General features: G+C 42.5%; 1 protein-coding gene across 1 annotated transcript in view; it reads right to left on the reverse strand.

The window, feature by feature from the left end:
- LOC111601906 overlaps positions 1 to 23,902 on the reverse strand; it is an 84,536-nt gene that overhangs the window by 50,838 nt on the left and 9,796 nt on the right. Inside the window, exon 2 of the mRNA XM_023318754.2 lies at positions 15,557 to 15,620. The gene's annotated coding sequence lies outside the window, so the exon portion shown is untranslated. The remainder of the gene's footprint in view (positions 1 to 15,556; positions 15,621 to 23,902) is intronic.

The raw sequence follows: 23,902 nt of genomic DNA on the forward strand, positions 1-23,902 counted from the left end.
CAAACTAAATTGCTTGCTAAGCAAACTCACAAATTTGATGTCAAATGCGCTGCTCTCAATTCAGCTCAATTGACATGAACTTTGACAGCAATATAATGGGAAAATAATAATAATAAAAAAAAAAAAACAGACCCTTAAATGTTGCCACTTCGACTGGCACTCGAGTTAATGCGGACAACAACTTGAAGACCAAAAGCCAAGTGTCACATGCTGCTCGCAATCTCAACTTATTTTTGGCAGTTGCTTTCAATGGACAACACTCGATTGTCAATTGTGTTTGCTTGTCAGTTGTCGCACGGCCAGAGTCGAGTGCTGAGTTTTAACTGCCATTTGAATACCAATTTACAACATTTTTGACTCACAGTACCAATTGGCTGGCCGACCAGGCCGAGCCAGGCCATGCTAGGCCAGGCCAAGTGACCCAACTTGAACCGCATACAGATTGATACTCGAATGCGTTATGGCCAACATACTTCAAGCCGAACTCGAACTCCGGCCCGAACGTGGCCAAACTGACACTTCAATGGCATTTAGATCGCGTCATTTCGGTTTTTCGATTTTTCGGCTTTTCGCCTTAATTTTTCAGTCAGTTTTTTTTTTTCATATTATTATTTTTATTGCTTGCGCCTTGTGCTTTGCATACTTGAGCAGCAGCCGTTGTAGCTGGGTCAAAGCATTGACCATCCTTGCATTTAACCCTCACCCCCGCTTCATAATTATGGCCAGCATTGGAATGCAGTCTTGGGCTTTTTATGTTTTTATTTGCTTTACCAATTGCCAAGTTTTGTATGCCGCGGCACGCGTTCAAAATTATATCGAATGCCCTTGAAATGCGCGCCGTACATTGCGCATTTTATACTCGCTTTTATTTCATTTATTTTATTTTTTTCCTTTATAGATATTTATGGCAAGCTGGCAAGCGTTTAGTTTTCAATTTCAATTTCAAATATATATATTTATAGCCAGAAGGTCGTGCGCAGGCGTTGACAATTAACTGGCCCGCAGTCGGCATCAGCATTAGTAAATATTGTCTATCGACAGCATAAGAGTTAATGAGCTGCAGCTTAGCACCTACGGCCCATAAATCATATTTATCATAACTAAATACTTTATTGTTATGTATAAATTACAACTGTATAAATTACAGTGGAACTCGAATTTGATTCCAGGCCTCTGGGCCAGCTTCCACTCAATGAGATTTGTGATGTGGGGCGAGGAAGTTGTTCAAATTATACGTTATATTGAACTAACATTGTAACAAAGATAACGGGCAAAGACATCAGAGCTGACGTAGTGCAGGCAACACCTTTATCCGACTATGTTTCCATGTGCATATTATACAAAATGTTGCCTCAGTCTCTGGCAGCTGCCTTTCAATTACGACTCTTGTCAATGCCCTGCACCGCAGCTGTTAACACACAGCCAACCATGCAGCCACGCAGGCAGGCAGGCAGACAGCTAGACAACCAGCCAGACAGCCAGTCAGCCAGGCAGGCAGGCAACCAGCCAGGCTCGGGACATCTATTGAATATGTTGTGCCCCTCGCTCTAAACCAATCCCGTCTGCCCTGTCCCGAGCTGCATGTCGCCCATTTTTCGTATGACAAAGCGTGCCATTGTTGATCTTCTGCCCAGGCACCGCACCGTCGCCCATGTAGCAGCAGCCCATCAGCAGCTACCACTTAACCAGCCAAGCATTCATCCATACACACTTACACACACACTCACACTCACACACACTTATATATATACTAAATCGCAATGTAGGCACAATGGGCGAGCATCTGACACGCAATATAAAGCCATATGGCACCTGTTCTTAGTGCGTAGTGACGAAGCTTCACAGAGTGTTGTTAATCGATATCAGTGTCGATATCCATATTTCACTACCGCTTAAATGAATCTTACAAGTTGAAGATTTATCATTGAAAATTACAAATTGTTGTATGCGTCAGTTATCGTTTAAGGTTTGATATTGCTTTAATTATCGACAGATCTAGCGATAATGATACTGTCAACTTCGATCAGCCATGAGCTAGCTGACATTTAGATAGTCACACTTTATCGATAACACTGAGCTTACACTTTAAAGTGTAGTTTAATTGCCAATTTCTCATAGAACTTATCGATAACAAGACTTGACTATTCTGCATATTTGGAGCAATAAATTGCTGTATTGTGTTAATAAGCAACAGCGCTGCGAGCCATAAGAATAACAACCAATAACGCTGACACTTCGATAGACACATCTATCGAGAGAAAAAAACGATAGCTTACAGATTGCGTTGAAGATTGAGCACAGCTCGACTGTCTTGCAGATTTGTCTGATACAGTATTAATGCTGTGCATCCTTGCAGCTAGTCAGTCGCTCCCACGGTGAGTTGGCGCTGCAGACACCGTTTGCTGACATGTCAGAAATTTTAACTGGCAATTTGCAGCAGAACGCACGCCACGCACGTACAACACGACCAGACACGGCCAGTCGGCCACGTGGACGGCTGCATGGCAGACGGGAGCGCTGGGCAGCGGGCAATGGCTGGCTGGTTGGTTGGCTGGCTGGCATTAGGGGGACGCGTATTCAGGAGCCACAAAAGGACAATCTGACGGGCAGACAGCACAGAGCGTGGGAGGTCGAGGGCTACAGACAGTGATACACAGGAGCAGCAGCAACGTCCCCAGCAATTTCCATGAGCGTGTGCGAGTCTCTCTCTCTCTCTCTCTCTCTTGCATGTGTGTGTGTTTTTGTTTTTGATGCATAGAACATGGCACAATATGTTGCCATGTCTGCCACTCCTTCGCAGACGCCCACAGCCACGCCTCGCCTAGAGTCTGGCTGCCACTTGAGTGTGCGCCACTCCGTGTGTGTGTGTGTGTGTGTGTTGAACATTTTTGGTAATGGTGTCAAAATAATTTGGGTTGTCATTTGTTTTGTCGGCCACCCAAAAAGGTAAGCCATATAAGCAGGCAGCCAAGTGTGGGAGGCGTGGTGGAAGCTGTGCGCTGGCATGAGTAGGCATTAGGCAGCGTCGGGGCAGGGGGAAAAGCCTCTGGAATTTGCTGGCTTGTATAGCCTCCGCCTAAGCTCATAATCAGCAGCGCTCTGTTGCTCTGGTCAGAGGCGGTTGCCGCATTTACCATTTGCGATTTTTAATAAGCAGCCAAACGCAGGCAGCTAATAAAGTATAAGTGGCAAGTGGGTGATGGGACAAAGGGCAGGAGACGATGAGAAGTACCATAATGGCAGCAGCAACAACAAGCCCTAACCCAAACACACACACACACACATGTGTGAGGGAAGAGTGAATATCCTTTTGTATTGTTTTTGCTTAGCTTTTGTTGCTTGATGCTTGTTTGGCTTTTTATTAAATTTTTGTATGCCGTTTGGGGCTGGGGGCGGAGTTGAAGGGCAACTCGTGTGGTTGTATGCGTGCGCTCCTGTTTGAAGCTGCACATATTAATTGATTTTCCTGTTTGTTGCTTTCACTATGTATGCGCGCTATACACATGCCTTAGACCTTGCACCCCCACAGCCATTTTTTCTTTTCAATTTTCAATAGTCGCGTTGCCGGCACAGCTTGTTCCCAGTTGAGTTCAATTTTTCGATTTACAGTTTTTCGAACTTCCAACTCGGCGTATGCGTAATGTGGACGAATAGAAAACGGAAAGGCAAAAAAACTATTGCCTACATTCGTGCTGCAACGAGCAGCAGCAGCAGCAGAGAGACAGGCAGAGAGTGAGTAAGTGAGAGACAGAGATAGAGAAGGAGGCAACGCGCTTGCAACGACTTTTACTTGATTTATGACAACTAGTAGCAGGCCAAATGAATTAAATTTGCTGCAACATATGGCTTGATGTGATTTGACAGTTTCTGCTTGTATTTATGCTTTCTTCTGGCATTATTATGCTTTATTTTTCTCGAGCCAGACAACAAGTTAAATGGCGTTCCACATTTTTGATTTCTCTGTTGCTGCTTGCATCATAAATCATTGCCTAGGTGTGGCATGACCACCGGGTCGAAGCTAACGGCGGCAACCGAGCAACTAGAACGGCAGCGACAGCATCCCCCGGCCGATAATGAATTGTTGTCCTCATAGTTGTTGATTGATGCTAAAGATATACGTAGAGAGCAGAACTGGTTTCCATAAAACGTTTAAGTGTCGCTTTCTGAGGCGTGCCATGCAACAGCTGCCAGTGCCAGAAGACGGTGCTTGGAGTGCCTCTAAAGCACATCGTCATCAGCATGAATAGCCCTTTGTTTGTTTGCTAATAGCTTGTTAGCCATTTCAAAAACAATTTTCTAACAAAACAACAACAACTACTACTACGACGACAGCAACAAGGCGCAGGGCAACAGACAGGGACATGTGTTCTCCATTCTAACTTATCGGTTCGTAGCTTCCAGTATTGGGCTTCGACTTTTACTGAGTCGCTGCTACTCTGTCATAATTCAGACAAGCAAAAAGCACCAAAATAAAGAAAAAAAATCAAAGAAATGCTACACACGCACAGACAAACGCACGCACACACGCTCTTGTATTGACAGCTTTGCCATAAATTTCAGGTAACAGCCAGGGACACATAACCCTCGATACACAGTTGTTTTTTGCTCTGCCTTTCGCCTTTTGCCTTTTTTGTTCAGTGTGCACAGTTTTGTTAAAGTTGTTGCCAAGTGTCGCACTCATTTTGCGTATCATTCATGCGCCATGTGAGCCCGTCCAGAGACAACAGAACTGATATGCAAAACGATGGCAGATTAGGATAATACATGAACAAATTCGATTTGAGTCTGCAATAGGAAAACTGAAAGCACGTCTGACAGACTTGACACTATAAAGTCTTCTACACGCTGCTCTGTTAGATAAAGTTCTGTTGCATCGCTGGCGGACACATTTTTAAGCAAACGCTTTACAGCAATTGATCAGTGAATTTGTCTTCTGCTTGTTGGCCAGGCAAACTCTTGCTTAATCAATTAGTCAGTTAGTCCTTCTGTCAGTCAGTCAATCAGTCTCTCTTAGTCAGTGCTTCTTGGTCGACCAACGACTACTAATGCATGCTTCCATTGTGACACTTTTATTGTTTATTTGTGAGTTGCTTTTCCAGTGAAATTGGTATTTTTAAGCGAAACATGATATTTATAAAATATCAGAACTGTACAATTAACAGCCTGTCAAAGCACCTGACATTTGATTGAAGCACATGCCAACATGCATTTATGTCTATTAAATGGTAAATTTGTTCACTTTTTGTTAAGCCGAAACGCTTCAATTTACATTGGCAAAAGTTCAACTCGCAATTATTATACTACCAGAGTAAAGAATGCAAAGCATCATTGAGATGGTCAACGTGCACAGATTGAAACAGCCTCAGGTATTTTTGCATTTATTTATGAATAAAAGTTTCGCTTACAATATGCACAACTTGAGCCGAGATACACTATTAAAATATTGAATATTATGGATAGACACGTTAAAGAGCTTTTAGATAATACAAATTTGCCATTGGATATTGCTGGTAGAAAATATTTTCGCCAAAGAAACTCGTATTAAAGCTAAAATTTTTATGGCAACTATTTGAAATAGTGATTCGATTCGACCTAATCCAGCTTAAGAACATATAAGTCATATGGACATCTGCTGCTATGCGTGACAATTTGCTAATACCCTGTACAGCAAACACAGCGAGGTATATGGTGCCTCAGGCAGTGACCCCCGTACAAATGATATGCGAGTTATGCCAGCCCAGGGGAAGCCCTGCTTAGCTGTTGTTCCTTGTGCGGCAGCCGATGGCTGTTATTACTTTGTTTGTTTAACTTCAATTTTGCCAGCTTGTTGCTAATATTTCATCAGAAAAGGGTTGTCCGACAAACCAGGGGGAACTGGCTGGCTGGCTGCCCGCCTGACTGCCTAACTGGTTGGCTGTGCTACCTTTTGGCTGTGGCTGTGGCTATGGCTGGCGTCCGCTTTGCTTAAGTCTTTTAACGCTTTTTTTTTTTTGGTTGGCTTTCTGTTTTTGTTATTGCTGTTTTGCGAAGTTTGAACAAGTCTGTCGCAGCGACAACCCTTGCGCACATCCGGTGCTTAGAGAGCATACCCTCCCGGTCTCCAAATGACTTTTAAAACTCCATTGACACCCCAGCCCCATGCACCACACATGTCCCTTTTTGTTTAGCCAAATTAAAATTCACTTAACAACATTCCGCTTTAGTTTTAATTTTTATTCAACAAAAAAAAAAAGGCAGAAAAAAAGAGCTCCCATTGTATTCAAATACTTTACGTTTTTTGAGGTTTTTGTTACTTAAATGGCCCAAATCCTTGTTAAGAATTTATGAGACACTAAAGCCGCAGACGTGACCCATGCAATTTGCATTCAGTTAAGCAACGCTATAGGAGCTATAGGAGTATGCGGCTGGGGATTGGTTCAAGTCGGTGCTGGGGTGGCATATTGCGGGCGTTGCCACGTTGTATCGCTAGCCAGATGCTTCGTCAATAATGTATAAGCATTGCGGCAAAAACTTATTCAAGGCGGGGCGGCCTCTTAAAAGGTTTTCCATTTCTGTGTGTGTTCGCGTGTGTGTGCTTCTTGACTGTGTGCACTTAAAAGCTCAAGCTCACACACTCTTTGTCTCGGACTGCTTTTACTCAATTGCAATCAATTAAAAATCAATCAACTCAAATGTAGTGAAAAACAATTTTTAATTGAAAAGCAGCCAAAGTGGCAGAAGAGCTTCAATCCCAGCTGACCGGGTCACCTGCTGAAAGTGCTCAGCACTACACTTCAAGTGGTTTTACAAGCAACAGACACGAACACTCACTCAGTCACACACACACACATAGAACATACACCCATATAAAGTAGCCGAAAGCAAAGTGCATGAATATTTTATGAAGATAAATAAGGATAAAAACTTCAAACGACCACGAAAAGTGGTCGCCACTCCGAAATGGACCTGGACCAAAGTGTGCAGCATCAACAGCATCAGCAGCACCCAGTTCCAGCACATCAGGACGTTCAATAAAACAAAGAGCATGCACTCATAGGAATCAGACTCTTAAGAGAGTGAGTCACGGAAGCACAGCGAATGAGACAGTGAGAGAGAGAGAGGGGGGCAAAGCAACTGGACGCTCACATGGCGTATGAGCAATGTGTGCTGTAAATAACATTTGCATTTCACCTTTTCGCATTTATTTGTTTTATTTGCAGCGCTGATCACAGGCAATGGAAATTCGAAAATCCTTCATTTCCAGAGCAAAGGAAGAGAAGCAAATACTTTTCTATTAATCTAAAAATGCTTTAAAATAACAATTTTTGACACCAGTTGGAATTTAACTTTTGCAAAAATAAATATAATTAATTAAATATATTTTTAATTTAATTTTATGTTTATTCATATATTTTAAGAACAAATGACAATTTGTCGCACAATTTAATTCAATTAAACTGTCTTTATATGACTATGCATAATAATTTAGTGTGAAGCACCAATAATATTTGCTTTTCTCTTGCCAAAGCTAAAAATCAGGTCAATTGTTTATATAAATTATTTTTATCACGTATCATGCATATGTATATAGGCATGGAAATTGTTAGAGGGTTGCAAATCCCTCTGTCTGTCAACCTGCCTAGGGTAGCTGTTAGTCGAACTGGCACACACTTTAGTGCTTCATGCTTGAATATATCATTAAATAAAAATTGTAGACAATGTACTTGAAGTAATTCACTTGTGTTCCCAATATACTCGTAAATAGCTTCAACGAAACTATCTGACCGCTAATTTCGTTTGTCTGTCCAGCTGTCTAGCTACGCTTTTTAATGAGCTTTGCATTATGAGACGGGCAGCGACATCGACTGGCCAGCGAAACAAACTAGGTACGTGAAGCGAAACTCATTTCAAAGCTATTAGACGGAAACTGCAAACACAACAACAACAGCAACAGCGATGAGAGCATCCACACTGCGCTGCCAACTACTTAGTTACATTCAGGCCTTGCTACAGTTTCTTTGTCGAAGCGTTCGTGCATGTAGATACCCCATGCCGCCTTTCTATAGCTTGCCACTCGTGGAAGGATCATAGTCATACTTACGTCCTGCCACCTATTCCTGCATTGCGCCGCCTTTTGTTTGTCCAGCCAGTCAAGTGTCTGGGAGGAGGGCAAGGCGAACCACTCAATGTAATGAAGGTCATTAGAAATGTGCTCGAGGGCATGGCACACGCACAACTCATTTGCACTTGGTTCAAGTTGCAGGGCGGGATTGGCGGGGTCGAGAAGGAGGCGAGTGGTTCGCAATCAAAAAAGTGCGTAAAGTACAAAGCAAAAGTTTTCTTTCTTTCCTTGCCTTGGCCTCTCATTGTTGGCAGCTTTGGGTCATTAGGTGACGCTTGTCCATGGGCGCAAACGTAATTAGTCGGAGACGGAGACGACATCAAAACATGTAAAGTAGGGCGAATGCCGCTCGACTGACCCAACGAGCCATGCTCTCGATGAGCGCGTTCCCCATTGGATCAGCGTCTGGGCCAGAGACTTGGGCAAAAACTTGGTAATTAGGATGTTTGTGCTGACAGACAGCCAGACAGCGAGAGAGCGAGAGAGCGCGACAGCCAAACGGGCAGTCAGACAGTGGCGAAAAGAATGCACAAAAAAACGACTCAACGCAAAAGAAAGTGAAATGGCAAACGGCTGTCGAACGGGTTTGCTGGCAGTCATGACAGAGGAAATACACGAAGCCCAAGTTGAAGCTGAAGCTAAAGCAGAGTCCAAATCCAATGCTAAACTTGAAGCAGTCCGGCAGAGATGTTAACGATAGCTGAGATTCGCAAATTAAGTTGACATCTTAAGTTCAACTTTTTTAATTAGATTTTATCATTATAATCGAGTCACAGTCGAGCCAGTTGGTGTGCCAAGTGTCAACACAGGCTTGACAGCCGGACAGCCGACCACCCACCCAGCTAGCCACGTTTTCTACCCGTTCGAATATATCCGCTACGTGCCGCTTGCCCTTGGCATTTGCTCCTTATTTACAGTTTGACATTTTGTTGCGCTGCAAAGTAGGCAAGCTGTTTGCTGCCTTTGCCAAGGTGGCAATTGCCTGCCTGACTGGCTGCTTACTGCCTGCAACATTATGGAGCATAAGAAGTTTTGAGCTCTCAATCCTCCATTCGACTGCATATTGCAACAATGTGGCACTTGCTGAATTGAATTCATTGCCATTGCCACAAACTCTCCTTTCACAGGAAAAACATAAAAAAGCAAGTTACGTTTGCCAAACCGATTGCAGCCCTGATGCCCGCATGGCCCAATGTTACAATTGTTGGTGCTTACAATACTTTGGGTAAGCCGAAATATTCATGCCCCAACGAAAACCAAACGACTACGCCATGCTAAAAGTGTGTATAAGAACTTCACATTAGCAACTGACCTGTCCTAAGTATATGGGAATGGCACAATCAAGCTTAATTTTAATCTCGATTCTGATCTCGCTTGCAATTGCAGCTAGGGAATATATTGATTAGCTCACGTACAGAGATGTTCGCTCCTTTAATGTGCTACAAATTACAGCACAAATTTCCGTTCTCCTTTACACAGGGCAGATATGTGAAAACGTGTTTGCACCTGTGTGTCTGTGATTCATGCTGATACTCATACTCAAACAGATACTTGTATTCATGCTCATTCCGATACTCATACTGATACTCATACTTATGGGCGTGCTGACACTTGTGCTCGTAAGTAAGCTGCAATGCTGAACGAACACACACACACACATGCACAATAGCACTCTAAGCTGTGTAGGTGTATAGTTGAGGAAATGCGCTTAAGTGGCATCAACGTCAATTCTCGAGGTTCGAGTCGAGTTCGGTGTTCTGGCTTGGCACTGGTTTCTCTCCATTGCACATTCAAGTTGAAATGACGTACAGATGAGCGTTTTTAATGTCAATTTGATAATTTGCCATAATACCTAAGAGTGTCGAGGCTCTCTGTAAAGCGTGTGTGCGTGTGTGTGTACACGTGTGTGTGGGTTGAAAACTTTATATGCCAACGGCCACTAAGCAAATAATAACAAATGAGTAATGAGAGGCGCTTATACGGGAGACCAATCAACTGAACCGAATGAGTGAACGTTCGATTCACCTGTCCAGTTGATAGTTTCGTTTTTCACGCAAGCAGACAGATACGCACACACACGCAGACAGTCGCACATGCACACGCACACAGCAATGGAGACAGAAAACACTCATTGATTATTTAAACGTTTGCGGTGCTATTGTTGTCCCCAGGAGAACGAGTGGCAGAGATAGAGAGACAGGTAGAGAGAGAGAGAGAGATAGCACTATCGTCGCAGTCATAGTCACAGTGGCAGCCACAATAACAACCGCAGCCACAGGAATAGCAGCAACAACAACAACAACGACGGCAACAGCAAAAGCAACATCGAGCGCCCCACGTGCATTTGTGTGCTTCACACTGTGGCATTCATTGTTTACCGTTTGTATCAAAAGTTTTATGGCATTGGGGCATGAATAAATATTGATTCGTCGAGAGCGCTGCCCAATACAAAAATGTTTAGCTTCAATTCGGCTGGCAATACGACTACTATCTGCGAATCTCGTTAAATGCAGTTTTTAAGTGTACAAAATGTGGAAAACTTGCAGAGGAGAAAATCTGCTTGAGCGCTTAACTAATCCGTTAAAGGAAAGCTTAACACAGAAATTGCAACTAATCTCAATCACTCAAAAAGTATAACTAAAGTTGCAGCTTGCTGGAAAAAGGCTAAATGCTAATGCAAAGTATTTGTTTAAATTAATGAAAATGATTTTTGATTTAGTTTAAGTTTAAGTAGTTTTCTCCATAAGTGAACAACTTTAATTTGCTTTCATAAATTTATTATTTTCAATCTATATCTTTGAGCTTCTTCAGGTTTTAAAGCTATGGCGAAATCCATCTCTTGACTTTGTGGGGTACTTTAACAAGCTCTTTGAATGTAATCAACTCAATGTATTTTATTTTCTGCTGCTCTATAATCTAAATGCTCAATGGAAAGTCTTACTGAATAGAACACTAGTTGATTCAACATATTTCACTTGTCCCTCTTAAGCAGCTTTCTCTCTGTTTCTGCTTTTCTGTCGCTTACTCAATCCTGATGCGTTCCAATTACTCAAGCAGTCAATGCCATTGCAATAGCAGTAGCAACAACAGCAACAGCAACAGCAACTTCCACTACAACAATAATGCAGTCAAAGATATAGTACTTGGCAAGGCACATTGTACGCTCAAGTAGCGACGCGCCGCGTTGCAGTCGCGTCCTCTTCCCAGGGCAAGCCTCCTTGTATGCTTATTTTTAAACGTATTAAGGAAGCAGCAGCAGCAGCAGTAAGAAATGGAAGGATGGAAGGAATGAAGTCGACTCGAGACGACTTGAGTCAACTTAAACAGAGGTAGCAGCAACGACTAAATAAATGATATGTACCATGTGGCACAAAGGGACAGCTGAATGTGGCGCCACCACTGTGCCAGCCGTCAGGTAGCAAAGAAAGGTAACCAACCAGTTTCCATTGAATTGACTTTCAATTCAAACGCTAGACTAGAAGTCCTTGACTGCCTGCATTTCGCAACTGTCAAAATACAATACAAAGCTGAAAATGGAAATCCCACAAAAAGATATTTATATAAACTCTTAGAAATATTGCTGGTCTGTCATTAGCTAATAACATTTACACAAATTGCTGGCAATTCTTTAAGCAGCAAGCACTGCATGTTAACTTAACATGTACCTTAACAGCTGCATAAGTTACTGTAACAAAAAGCTGTTCAAATTAGTTGGCGAAAACTTTCGATTTTCTTTTAGACAAGATTTAACAAAAAAGGTTCCGAGCTCTCATTATTTTTTTGGAAAATTGTTAGCTTTAAGTTGACTTATTCTACGGCGCACATCGCAAAAAGTCATGCGCGAAGCAAACAGACAAAAAATGAAAGGAAAATAGAATAAAATAAAGTAAAATGAAAATGTGCAAAGAACGAGGGAAAACAACTATATCTAAGCTGACTTTGGCTTCTAAGTTTGCTGTCGAATTCATGTTAGACGCAAATTTATGACTGTCAAAAAGTTCAACTGCAAAATGTTAAGACAGAGACGAATGCGCCGAGGCCGTCGCGCCGGCTGCCAGGGCGAGGCGAGCCGAGGCGAGGCTGGGCTAGGCGAGCAAAGAAAAAACTGTGGATATAAAAGAAATAATATTATTTCTTAACTTGTGAATTTATGGCTCCGCAAGAGCTTGCAGCAAACGCCTGGTGACAATGGACCCATGTATATGTATGTGCATAAGGACAATAAATGTCGTTCCTGCTGCACTGAAAGCCAAATTTAAATTAACAACCATTGGCAGGTAAGCAAAAGTTTCACAAGTTTCCGTGGATTCAACAGCTGTAGATGGAATAGTGAAACACAAGTCTGAGTTGAATCCGTTTTAAGCTTATTATGAACCGGATGAGCTCGAGGCTGCACCGAACCCCTCATTAAGAGCAAGCTAGAATGCTCTTAGACAAGTAAGTGCGCTCTAATAGGGAGTACACGACCAAAAGACACCCTGAAACTTGCGATAAACTTCTCTTTCAAACATGCTACGTTTATTTTCTTTAAGTTTAAATGGAGTTCGTTAAAGTAACTAAGATAAGACATAATAGAATAAGTGTAAGTTCCTTCCTGGTGTCCATAGCTGGTATACTATTCAAGCTATGCCTCAGAAGCAAGTTCGATATATATCGATAAATGGAAAGCGAGTTGAGATATCGATTAAGAAATGATACACTTTAATTCCAAACGTTATACAGAAACATATAATTCAAATATCAAGCCTTCAGCTGAAACAGACAGACGACTGTATTGCCTCAGCCCATTGTCATGATCGAGACAAGATATATATGTATGTACTCCATCAGCTAGTCTGTCTGTTAGCCTGAATTGCAAATCAATTGTGATTCAAGTCAATTGTTATTTAAGTTCAAGCGATATCCAAGAGTCTTTAAGCAAATGTCCTGTCAAGTCTGTCCATCAGTTGCAGCAGCAACAACAACAACAGCAGCAGCAACGACAACGCATTTTAATCAAAGCCGCAAACCTATCAAGACATTTTTAATGACGCCCCAAGGCTGCGACCCATCCCCAACATTCGAGCTGTTAGCAGCCGCAGCTCGCCTGCTGTGTCTTGCCAGTGCGGTTAAGGGTTTCCAGACAGCCAGCCAGACGGACAGACAAAGAGACAGCCAGACAGACAGACCGACATTCAGCTCAGACCGCTCCGCCATTCCCGAGCGCCGCTGCCGAGCTCCTGTGCTGCACGTGCCACCGCCAACCTGTCTGATATATGCTATGTCTATATACACATTTCAAATGAAACAAATGCAAATTGTTGTCATTCAACGACATCAACGAGGACAACAACAGTCGATTGGTTTGAAGCCTGGAGCCGGCACTTGGCGTCCTGTTCCCGTGTTGCGGCCCGCCTCGTAAATGTTCATTAATCCGCTGGCATTGCAGACAGTACAACAACAACAACACCATGTCTGTGCCTGTGTGTGTGTGTGTATTGTGTGTATATTAATGCGGCTGGCAAAAGTAGCTTTTAATTAGCATGTTGTCTGTGGGCCGCAACGCAGCTCGTTTGTTGCAAGTTGTTTTGGGGATTTTTGAATGGCTTTTTGGTTGACTGGCAACAACCTAGACGCAGGTGCTCGATGCCATTGCTAAAACTGTGGAGAGAATCAGCAGCGATGTTTGCCTAGCCCAGCCAGAGTATGAGACGCATGAGCCAGGCAATAGTTTTTGTGGCGGGTCGGAGAAGCTGCCACTGCTGATGGGCGCCAAGGACTTAAATGCGACTTAGGCTTAGTGTCGCATGTGGTTTTTGCGTTTGTGATTTAGCGCGAAATGAGAGAGGCAGCGGAAGAAAGAGACAGAGAGAGTGGAGGCAAAGAGAAAGAGATTAGGTGTTTGGGTAGCGAATAGATAACTATCTAGACACGTGAGTCCAATAAGTTATCCGTAGTGTTGCGGGCTGTTGGCATTTGCCTAAGCTAAGCCACGGAAACTTTGAACAATAAATTTGCCGTGAAAAGCTAATTAGTAATGCAGAAAAGAACAGAAATTACCTTAAAACATACTTTCTGCCTGGGGTTGCCTAAGACATGATACAGTGGCAAGACGCAGCTATTTGGCATCATGAAAGTATTTGTTTTACAGCCTTGTTTTCGGTCACTAATTAATTTAGCTAATAGCATAAGTATGCATTTCAATTACCTGAAAATAACATCCATATACGGATGTAGCCGATGCCCAATCATGCATAAATATTGATTAATATTTGCATTAAACACATCCACCTCTATGCGCTCGATTCTTTGTGGACGTACACACATCTCAATTACCCGTAAACGCTTAATAGCCCATTAGTGGGGGCTGCATGCCTCTCGTCATCCGCCTAACGGCAGTCACGCACATTCGAACTGTAGACCCTGAAGACCGACATTTTGCCGCAGGCTGCGATTTAGTTATTTTTCTCTACTTTTATTGATGCCAGCTTTGAATGTTTAAATATTTGCAAATATGCAATTTTCTGCCTTTAGCTAAAACAATAATATCGAATTATATTAGGGAAGAGCAGTCAGTGTCAGCCATACAACTGCTAATGGAATATTTTCGATAAAATTAATCTATAAACTGCTGGGCAAAGCAGTTAACAATAGACTCGAGCGCAACTCTTTTCATTGGCAACTTCTTGGCTTAGGTCCCGTCAATGTTTCGAGCTGTGGATTAATTTGCATTAGGCGCTTCATTGGCATGACGAACGGATGCGCTGCAAATCGGGCATTGTCAAGCGCTGTAATTTGAAGTAAATGCAAACAGGGGCTGTGGCATGAGGGGCATATCTCGATGCACGCTAATCAGACGGCACGCAGGCGCATGACACAAAAAACACAAACAAAGCAAACCAAACCGCAGGGCCATAGGGGGCTGAATAGAAGTTAAAGGAGATTGCTGTTGTAGCTGTTGCTGTCGCTGCAATTGTTGTTCATTGTTACTGTTGTTGTTGTTGGCATGATTATTAGGCATAAAGTGCTGAAGCTGCTGCTGCTGCCTCGGCCCAGGCCTAAGTAACACGATTTTTCTTCATTATTATTTCTTGGCACGCGATCTGACAAGTCAGACGACTCGTTGTTGTCGTTGCAGTTGTTATTGCTGTTCATTTCTAGACGTTGTAGCTGCTGTGCTGTTGGACTTTGAGCTAGTCAAGCAAGCTGTCGCCATCGCCATCGCCTTGGCTGTCGTGTTATGCGATTTACATGAAGTGTTGGCGAAGGCAAAATTTTCACGACGCCTGCTGGCCCCCTCCTGTAGCACTAGCTGGCGCGCCAACCGGCCTTGCCCATTTTACTCAGAGACCCCACTGCTGATGTCTATCTTTAAATATACTATACATATTTATATATATATATATATATATATATATATCTATATGTATGTATTTATAATCTACTTTTATAAAGAAATTACATTTGACGACTTACTTGCAATTAGCCACGTCCCACAACTGCTTTGCTCTAGCTTGTTATTGTTGTTGCTGTTGTCGATCTGTAAAACAAAAGGCAAATGATATTAGCCACATGTGAATAGTTAAATCATAGTTGAAATATCACAAGATAAGATACGCATCAACCAGACTTAAGGCAGCTTTCTTGAATGAATAGGAATTTGGCTCGGCCACTCGTCGACATATTTCATGATAAGTGCGCGCCTAACCCAATGATTTCTGTATAACATTTAATCAATTGCTTACAAATTTCTCGCTTATCTTTTCTATTATTTTCCGTGAGGACATTTTTTATATGCCCCAATTTATCGGGATCTTATCGCACAACGCGACATTTGATAGTCTATAAAAGCTAAGCGAACAACAAATTATGGAAAAATATGTTAAATATTTCAAAACAGCTTTGACTAATTGTTTTTATGGACCAGCAGGTGCGTCAATTCTCTGCTTGACCTTGGTAAAAAAAATAAGAAATCTTATCTATTTGCGTGGCGTAAGGCAGAGCAGCTACTTGAGTATCGCTGCCTTGGGTCTTATCAGTTTTAGCTATAGGCCGGGATCGGATTGGGACAGCTCTCCCGCTCTCTTGATCTCTCCCTTTCCCACTCCCCGTCTTTCAATATCTTTTGATGTACTCTGTGTGGCTATCACGTGAGCGGAGTGCGCAGCTTAATTAATTGCAATGAAAATGTAAGCAAAAAAAGGGAGAAATATAATTTAAATGGAGGTTTATGCACATAAATAAGAAAAGCAGAGGCTGCGGCAGCGGCAGTGGATAAGAAGTACAGTTGGCTTGCCGGCGGGCCGCAGACACATTACATTTTCTGCTCCAGATACGCTTTTCACAATTTTTACACACACGCAGCAGATGCCGACTTTTGATTTTACTTTTGCCAACGCGGCGTATGCGCAATGTTTGCAAGCGGAGCGTGCGCACAGAAAGCAAACAGCGCCGAAAAACAGACAAACAGGCAAACAGACAAACAAACAAGCAAGCAAACAACGCACACACACACACACACACGCGCGCACACAAATCTGACTACAAGTCAGTCAGTCAGTCAGTCTGGCATCCACTGAGCCATGGGCGTTTGTAAGTTGTCTGAAAAGTGAAAATTGCATTTGCTTTTAATGCAGCTGAAAATTAAGACGAAAATGTGTGGCAAGGTTGACTGGCAGAAAGCGCCGATGAGGTGAAAGGGGACAGAGAAATGAGCTGAAAAGGTTCGCTAATCAGCCAAAAAAAAAAAACAGAGAGAAATAAAAAAGAAACTGAATTCCCACTAGGCCAAGGGAAAAGCTAACGAGAGTGCCAAAACAAGAAAGAAAATTTGCATTACAATTGAAATTTCGAGCTCGAATATCAATCGAATTTATATAAGTCTATATATATCCGCAATCTAATCACAATATAATATATAAAAAACCAAAGAATTGATTCAAATCCACGACAATTTGTTTCATGGCTTCGCAATCTAAACACAATTTGTAATTTAAATTTAAAGACTGTTTCAGTTGATGTTTTCTAAAGTGAGTTAATCAACTCACTCACACACACACACACACACATACAGCTTGCAGCTGCGGTCATCCTGATCTCATCTGTTAATCCCATTGCACTCACATATGCAAAACTCATTGGCATTTGTCGGCTGTCCAGGGTGCCCACATCACGTGGTCAAACGACACAGCCATCGATGCCCATCGTCATCATTATCATCAGCATCAACATCAGCATCAGCAGAAGCAGCAGCAACAGCATCATCATCATCTTCATCATCATCATCATTAATTAAACACTTAATTAAAACTGCAGCTGGCTGCAGGGGGCAACTGCTGGGGCAAAGCGTTCAAATGCAATCCACTGCGCATCGCGTGGAGATTGAGGCGTGAACGGCAGGCGGGTAGCGGTTGGGGTTGGAGGATGGGGCAATGGGGATGCTATAAATTGATTAGGCGGCATTTGGTGAGCGCTTTCAGCAGCCAACTGGCAAAAAGCAATAACAACTATTAACGGCATTTAAAATGCAAGCCGCTAAAAGCAAAAAAGCAACAACAATGAGAGCAACTAATAACAACCAAATAATAGGTTTAATAAATAACATTTATATATGTATACGTATACGTATATATGTATATAAGTATAAATTAATGCCACTTTCATTTTTCGTCATGATATTCATTGAATTGGGCAACAGCGCGAGAGCGGTTGAGGAAGCAGAGCGATAACCGATAAGTGACAGGCGATAAGCGATAACATATAAACAATTTATGTGTCACGCACACACACAGGCACACACACGTACAATAATACAGTTTGTAATCGCTTGATTAGCAGCGAGCGAGAGTGAGAGAGAACGGAAGTGCGCATTAAGCGCAGTCGATGCGTGAGTGTGAAGTCTGTTCATTTCACTTTGCTAAGCTTTTAGGGCAGTTTAGTAAATAAATATTGAAAAATTTCATTCACAACACGAATCGATGTAGTAAGAGATAGGCGATAATATAAATCCACATATAAAACTGATGAACTGTGAGAGATTTGAGTATGAATATCAAGCTTTGTTTACCTGCGAGAGGTAGGCGAGGTGAGAGAGCGAGAGAGGGAAAGTGAAACAGAAACAACAGTCTGAGCTAACACATGTATACTAATCTGTTGCTATACAAGATCTATAAATATCTAAACGTTTCTTGATTAGATCAATAACCCAAGTCATTTCCAAATCGCCTTCAATTGTAGTCGATTCCGTAGGAGAGAGAGAAAGGGAGAGGGCGAGGTAAGAAGCAGTAAATGTTTTATTGTTGGCTTATCAGAAACCCCGACAGGAACTGAGCGGACCTTATCACTAATTGCTACACGCAATTACAAGCCAATTATTATCTAGCCCAAAAAAAGGGAAAAAATAAATAAAATAGGAAATGGGAATACCCCATATATAGGCCCGTTGCCACCACAGGCGCTGAATGCCATATATAAAGTTATGTTTACCGTTTTACACTTATGCAATTACATTGACAAGGGGCGATCCCGTCGGGGTCCCTGAACGACAACGAGAGGGATGCGGCCCAGAATTGAAAAAAACCCGACGCACAAAGAGCAAAAATCTGAGAAAGAGGGGAGAACCGAAACAAGAGCGAAACGCAATCAAAAGCTGTTTATCTTCTTGACTGCTGAGTCGCAGTCCTTTTTTATACACATACATATGTATATGTACACAAACATATATTTATATATATATATTTATTATTTTTTTGGTTCATCGGAGACCGAATGAGGGTCACACAATGGGCAATAGCTGGCCTCGGGCTGCCATGGAGACGGATGCTTCGTTCGATTTTCAAGTATTATTCATTTACATTTTCCATAATAATAAAAATAATAATAGTAATAATATGTGTAATATATGTGTAATACATAAGTAGCTAACCAATTTGCTATTGGCCCTAGTGACCGACGGAGCATTTGTTATTGCCAAAATCGCTTACAAAGTATTCAATAGTGCAAATTTTTTGAGGGCGTCGTCGTCCATGTCGTTGTCCACGTCCATGTCCATGCTCATGTAAATGAAAACGAATTGTTATAAATTGTCTTGAACCTTTTGCCGTTGTTCGCATTTCCTTGCCTATACACTACCAACGGGCCATTTCGAGTTCATTAAACACTTGGCGAAGCTTCCAAAGTCAAGCTTCCCTATCGAAATGTGCCTTGTCCTAGAATCATTATGTTTGCTTGACATTTGATAGAGTATTTTGCGTTCTTCAGCCCAGCAGATATTTGTCCTTGTTGTTGTGCCTTTGTGCCGTGGATACTTATTTCTTATTTGCCATGGGCGCTAAGCAAAATATCTTTGAGATATTGTATCTACTGTTGTCATGCAGCATGCGTAGGCGATTTAGTTGATATGCCAATGGAAGGTTAGGGTTAGGCTAGGGGCAGCTGCTAGGGCTGCCTTTTAAATCATGATGTAACTGTTATTGAAGACGAGTTTTGGACAAAACGCCTTATTTACGAGCTGTTCAATTGATGCCGCCCCTTTGCCTCCAATTACACAATTATAAACAAAAGCAGCTGCCCTTATCAGGAGTTGCAGATACAAACAACAGTAAACAGGCTTGGCAATTGAAAAGCTGACCAGAGTTCTGGCTAACGCTGACAGCGTGGGCTATTCAGACTGTGGCCGGGGAGGGTTGGTTGGCTTTGGCCACTTATTCAACCTGATTCTGAACCGGTTGACATCGCAACATTTGTCCGGCTGTGGGCGTGGCAGGCGTTAAACTGTTAGCTAGACAAATGGCCAGCCCGACACTTGCACAGTCCAGTTTCTGCTCGGTCACTCAGCTGGCTGATGAGGGGGCGAAAATAAATTTCAAAGCGATTTATCAAAACCAAAATCCCATATCCAACAACAACAACACCATTAACGGCGGCTGCAAAAAGGCAGGCAAAATTCTTAGCCGCAGAACGCAGCCGCAGCTGAATAAAATTGAAGCCAAACGCCCGAGGAGCTACCTAAGAGAATGGCAAATGGAACACGTTAGACGGCTCCAAGCGAAAGCAATCGACTTGTGGATACCCTACACCCTACACACATGTATATAGCTAAAAGACATCGAAGTTATGGACGTCTTCCCCCGCCTTTGCAGCAATTATGCAAACCAGATGCAACACAGAATTCCTATTTATTTTTTAGCAAGAGCCAAGCCTTAAGCCAAACCTAAGCAACACCTTCGGTCGCGCCTAGACAAAGAATAAATCCCAAAATGTTAATAGATTCAGCAAGTTAAGCCAACATTTTTCTTAATTTGTCGCCGGGATGACCATTTAGCAGCCAAGTTTTGATGGGTATCGAGCTTTAAAATGGGAAAATGGGCCTCAGTTTTAGCTTTTAAGTCGGCAGCTCAGCTTCTCCGTGTTGTGTTGCCGTTGACAAACGTCCAATGCAAATTATTCATAGGCAGGGCAAACAAACATCTTGTAGCTACACGCAACGCACACAAATACAAAATACAGCTGCAGCTAGTAAAGATAAAGAGAGAGTCATACACAATGAGAGACAGAGCGAGCGAGAGAGAGAGGGAAAAGTGAAAAAAGTGCTGTCACTGGTCGCTGGCTCTCGTTGCCGTTGCTGTTGCTGTTGCTGTTGGCGGCATATACAAAACGTTAAATTAATGTTAAAAGCATGTTGGCCGCCTGCCGTCGTCCGTTGTGCGCCGCCCCTTTTCGCTGTGCGCCGCTTGTTTCATTCTTTTGCTGCCCAGTGGGCAATGCGCCCCACAACGCCCCGCATCGGCCCAATTTGACTCGTTCGCTCTGTTTGCCTTTTGGCTGCAGTTGCTCCCGCTGCCACTGCTGTTGCTCCCGCTGCCACTGCTGCTGCTGCTGCTGCTGCCGCTGCTGATAAGCCGCTTAGCTGTTGTGCAGTAAAAATATTTTGGTTGTTTCTGCTCTGCCTCAAGCAGTGGGCGACGGTCAAGCAAAACGGAATAGCATAACGGGAGCTTTGGATCAGATTGTGGCTTAAAGTAGAGCACATTTTATGAAAATGGCTTCAAATTTGTTATTTATCGAAGCATCTTTTGTTACGAAAATTATCGATAGCAATAACTAAAGTTTCGACAGTTGCAAGTAATTTGTAATTTTACAAAGTGATCGAAGGTGGTTAAAAAGTTGGAGCATACGGCAACAATTGAGCACCTAAAGTAGTTAACTGTTATCGATAATTTATCGAAAGCTTTTTGTAGTTGTATCAAGTAAAAATTTGTTTCACAATTACATTCGTTGAGCATACTATACTAAAATCGATAAAACTCGATCGTTGCAAGCTGCAATGCAGTTAGCAATGAACTGTAGCAATCATAGAAGATATCAAAACAGACTCACGTAGACCTATCGATAAACTAGTCTAAAGTAGTAAAATGATCATGTTTTAGGTGCTGCAACAGTAAAACCTATCGTTTATCGAACTCAAATGTGCACCGCTATATTTTTGTTAACATTTCTTTTACATATTTATGCTTGAGTTACTGCGAAACTAAGCGACTAACCATAGTTATTAGTACATTTCCTTAAATTGGCTTGAACTGGCAAGGTTGCCGCCTCTGCCTTTTCAAATTACGTAGTAGCTGCAGTCAAAGTTTGTGTCTTGGCGGCGAGCCCTGCCATTTATGCGGCTCACCTCTGCGGCTGCCGACGTTGCCCGTCCCGGGTCCACGTCGTCGTCGTCGTCGTTGTCGTCCCCCCTTTGTCGACATGTTGTGCAAATAAAAAGCTTGTCACTCTGACATTTCGCCGGCAGGAGCGCTAAGTTGCAACGCGGCCCGAAACGTGCGGCAGAGCCAAGGCACAGAGGAGTGCCCCAATGAGCTGCACGGAGCTGGCAGCATTGCAACGTCTTCGCTGTCTAAGCAACGGCTCTGCGTTGTTGCTTGCCTCTGCTCTGGCTAATGAGTTGTGCGAGGATTGTGCAGCAGTTGCCAGAAGAGCTGAGCATGATTAGGAGTAGACAAAGATATTTTGCATTGCTTGCTCGTTGCGGTTGGTTTATTTACAATTTTACATTGCAAAAATCGAATTGGCAATTGGAGTTGCCTCTTCTTCTTCGTCGTCGTCGTCGTTGTTGGCGTTGTTGTTGTTGTTGCTGGCCGCAAATTAAACGTTTTGGGTCGTGCCTACAACAGCAACAACAATGGTAACACAACAGTTAACAATAGCAACAACAACAACCACGACGAAGACGACAAGAGCTCTGCATTGTTTGCGCCTCCAATTATTTTGCATTATTTGCAACGAAAAAGTAAAAGTTTCTTTTATGACTGCGAAATGTGGTCGAAGAAAATGAACTAGATGAAGATGATGTTGCTGTTGCTGTTGCTGTTGCTGTTGCTGTTGCTGATGATGATGCACAAGATACTGGATGATAAAGTTATTGTAATTGTTGTTGTTATTCATCATCATCAAGATGATTACGTTAATGTAGTTGCCGCTTGTGCAATGTTCATCGCATACAAATATATCTGAGTATCTATAAGTTAGCAGCTATATATATATATATACATATATCTATCTTCGCATAGGTATCATCTACTGGCCTCACGAGCGCATTAACTGTGCGTTTGCCTTTTGGATGTTGGCTTAATAGGTGCTACAGATATGTTTTCTATTGCTGGCCACATTTCTGGCCTATCGCACGGGTCAAAGCACACACGAAATTTGGCCATTCAGGCCTTGGGTCGTGCGTTAATTAAGCCCTCGAAATACAACAAAACAAAACAAAACAAAACCGAAATTAAAGCTAACAAAATACAACAAATAAGCCAAAATCATAAGCAACAACTCATCCAATTGGGTGGCTTGTGCAGCGTTCGGACCACATTCATCGCTCGTAATTGGGCAATTGGCCTGCATAGTGTCCGAGCCACCAAGACGTCTATGAAATATTTCAGTTTGAGGTCAATGCCTACGTGATATGTATCTGAAATATATATGCCTTGGACTTCAAGTGTTAAGTTAGCAGATGGCTACATGCTGATCGATTGTGATTTCAATGATCGCACCACTTGAGTGATCGCTGCTGCTGTTCCTCGTTGCATGAATACGAAAAAAGCTAAACTCACGCCAGCTGTTGCGATCGGTTAACAGCGACATTGTAATGGCCACAACTTACGATACTTTGTCTCTTAATATTGCGATACTCACTGATCTAACTGATCAGCATATATCCGCGATCTCAGGCGTCAACAACTTTGAAGTAGTCCAGCCGGCACTTGTGGCTTCAAATCGTTAACCAGGGACCTTGATACCAATGCTTAGTTTTAAGAAATATTTATACATTTTGATTGACAATCGAATATTCTGATTTTGATTATGCCACAGATTTTCACTGATCTTCTAAATTTTCCACATTGTTGATGACTTCTTCAAATGCGGCCTGATCGTGGTATCAGCTAACAGCTCAAAAAACTAGATGATTTCCTGTTTTTTTTTTTTTGTATTTTGTATTTTTGAAGTGATGACACGATCGCACGATCTTAACTCAACTCTTTGCTTTGAGGAATCTCGAACACTCGGCGCATTTCACTTGAATTTGACTGAAAGGAAATTTGTAAAGCTCATTGCATTTAACAGCTATAAATCGATGGCTATGAAATTGTCATTGGCACAAAAGATGTGAACGAGCCGAGTAAATAAAGCAGCTGCCTGAAACTTTATAAAGACGCTGTCAGCAACAGAGAGTGGAGCGTGAACGGCAGGCAGCGAGTGGCCTGCATGGGTGCAGCGTTGCATTGAACGGGGCGAAAAGGTGGCTTGGCGCAGCAGCCGTTTCGG

Source organism: Drosophila hydei, unplaced genomic scaffold (assembly GCF_003285905.1).
Source record: "Drosophila hydei strain 15085-1641.00,03,60 unplaced genomic scaffold, DhydRS2 tig00000211-arrow-pilon, whole genome shotgun sequence".
Lineage (NCBI taxonomy): Eukaryota > Metazoa > Arthropoda > Insecta > Diptera > Drosophilidae > Drosophila > Drosophila hydei.